The 2,579-nt window shown below is 43.7% G+C and overlaps 1 protein-coding gene across 1 annotated transcript in view; it reads left to right on the forward strand.

The window, feature by feature from the left end:
- LOC309702409 (protein NLRC3-like) overlaps positions 1–196 on the forward strand; it is a 28,191-nt gene extending 27,995 nt beyond the window's left edge. Inside the window, exon 9 of the mRNA XM_082527127.1 lies at positions 1–196. This exon is cut by the window's left edge and continues 1,096 nt beyond it. The gene's annotated coding sequence lies outside the window, so the exon portion shown is untranslated.
- The last annotated feature ends 2,383 nt before the right edge of the window (positions 197–2,579 follow it).

Raw genomic sequence — 2,579 nt, forward strand, 5'->3', positions numbered from 1 at the left:
TGATGTGTGGTGTGAAGGCTGCTGGTTAAACTGGGACTCACTGTTTAAAGCACTGAGTGCTCATAGAGAGATGCTCCATGAGTCCCAGTACAGACTACAAACATGGTGGAAACTTAGCTTTGATATCCACACACTCTGCACGTCTGTGAGTAACTGTGATGAAGATGTGCAGAGATCTGTGTCCAAACAGGAGAAAGACTGTAAAGACTCTGTGCTTCTAACAGCCTCTGTTAACATATGTGAGGCTGTTTGTTGTTGTTGCCATGGAGCTTTGCACTGTTTGGGTCAGCAGGTCATGTGATCAGGTTTGTTCTGCTGGACGATGGTTCAGTGTCAGGTTTGTTTGCATTCATCAATAAATATCTAAATAAATCAAAGACTCCATGTTTGTTCTTTCATCATGTGACCTCTGCTCATCCATCTCTGTGTGTATCAGGATACATTTGGTTCATAATACACAGAAAAATCAGAGTTATTACCTGTAATAAATGTGAAAGATTCCTGCAGTGATAACCAGGCAGGACTGAAACACATCCAAGCTGTCACCACGGTAACAGCACCGCCCATCCACAGGTGAGGGGAGGAGCAAAAAGAGGGACTTTGACCATTTTATACTAAAAACACTCAACTAATGTTTCTAATATGAAACAAATAAGCCCACATTAATGTGAGCGTTTATTAAATAATAATAATGATGATTTCCTCCTGATCTCATTTCCACAGCAGAGAAAACTGTGGTGTATATTGAGGTGGAGGGTGTGGTCTGTGGCTCAGGTGTAGAGTGAGGGTGGGGTGCACCACAGCAGCATGCTGGGACTGCTGAGGGTGGAGGAGGGAGTGATGATGACATCAGAGCTGCAGCACAGAGACCAGTGAACACACAGTCTGTTCATCTTTGCATAGATACAATATACAGCACAATATTGAATGACAGACACGCTGTGGGAGCTTCCACAGATACACTGACGTCAGCATCCAGAGTCCTCCTGCTGCTCCCCCCTCAGAGCCCCGTGATCAGCACCAACACATTCAGTTAGATGACAGAGTCCAGCTGCAGCTAGAATCAGCTCCCCTCTGTGAACAACAGCACAGCGTCAGTGTTTCACACTCAGTGAAAGGAGGAAACAGCAGAAGAACACCATGTGTGCTACGTTTCCCAGGACACACTACAAACTGCACAAATACAGAGCAGCACGTGGAAGGACCTGGAGCTGCATTTACAGAGCTGCAGACAGCGTGATGTCCTGTATGGACAGGTGGAAGGAAGCAAGTCCTCAGCTGGAACACTCGTGTTTGTCCACAGACAGGAAACACAGCAGGAAACTTCCTCACAGAAGTGCAGCTCATGGATAACACACTTCCTGTCAGTCAGAATGAGGCTGCAGCCAAACACAGAAAGGTGTTTTTGTCCAGATGAGCCCAGAGAAGAAACACGAGTGTTCACAGACATCAGAAGCTCAGAGAGGTGAAACATGAGGTTGGAGTCCTCGTCAGCATCCAGAAGAGCTGCTGTGAAACCCTGAGTACTCATGACAGACTCTGATGGCACAAACACATCATGATTCAAACAGAAAGACAAACATGGAGCTCCTGATCCTCCTGCATGAGAACAAGCTGACATGAGCGCTGTGTCTGAGAGTGTCTCCCTGTCACAGTGACAATAACACAGCTGCTGCTCACAGTCATTAAACTGACCTGAGGTCAGCTGTGCTCCTTACATATGAACCATGTGACCTCACATCAGTGCTGTGGATGACTGTAGTCATAGAAGAGTAGAGCTGTAGCAGGTGGTGTGAGGAGGAGGTGGTGTATTCTAGTTAACGCAGTACTGAAACACTCCAGCAGAGGGCGCTGTTAAGTCCTTATTGTAACACAGTTACTGTGTGCAGTTAGACTTCATACATAATCTGCACTTATTTCCATCAGACATGCTGTCAGGAAATGATTGGTTTCTATTGATTCTACTTCCTGTTGACTCGTTTGATGACAGTGAAACAATCACAGCTGATTGTGTGATGATGTAAACTGTCACTGTTACATTCAGTGTGTGTGACATAATGTTAGTGCAGGCTGATAACAGCCTGGTTCTGTTAGAAACACATGAACGTGTCCATAGATCAGTGTGTGTTTAACATGAGAGCTTCAGCCCTGCTGATGTGTTAAATAAAGACATGCAGGAAAACTGATGAGACTCTGAAATAACTCTTTATATTTATAATGTAACTCTGCATCAAAAGAACAACAAAGGATCCCAGACAGGTTTCTGTGAACAAAGACCATTCTGATGTTTCTGTGTTTCTAACACTTTGACATTATTAGTAAACAGACTGCAGTGAGCAGCATTTATAAAGAGCTTCTATATAAAGATATGACAGCTGTTTGACAAGTTTATCACTCTGTGTTTGGACCTGATCAGTCCAGCTGTTTACTTGAAACATGTTCATTTACCTGTTCTGTTATATTCATGTTCTTGTCTCTGTTGAAAACACATTTTAATGTCCCTCAGATTTTTCTCCCAGATGAATAAATATAAAAATGACACAAACTGACTGCAGCTACTTTTTGTCCTTTCTGTCAAA

The sequence above is a fragment of the Aulonocara stuartgranti genome, assembly GCF_965226115.1.
Source record: "Aulonocara stuartgranti genome assembly, chromosome: 3".
NCBI lineage: Eukaryota > Metazoa > Chordata > Actinopteri > Cichliformes > Cichlidae > Aulonocara > Aulonocara stuartgranti.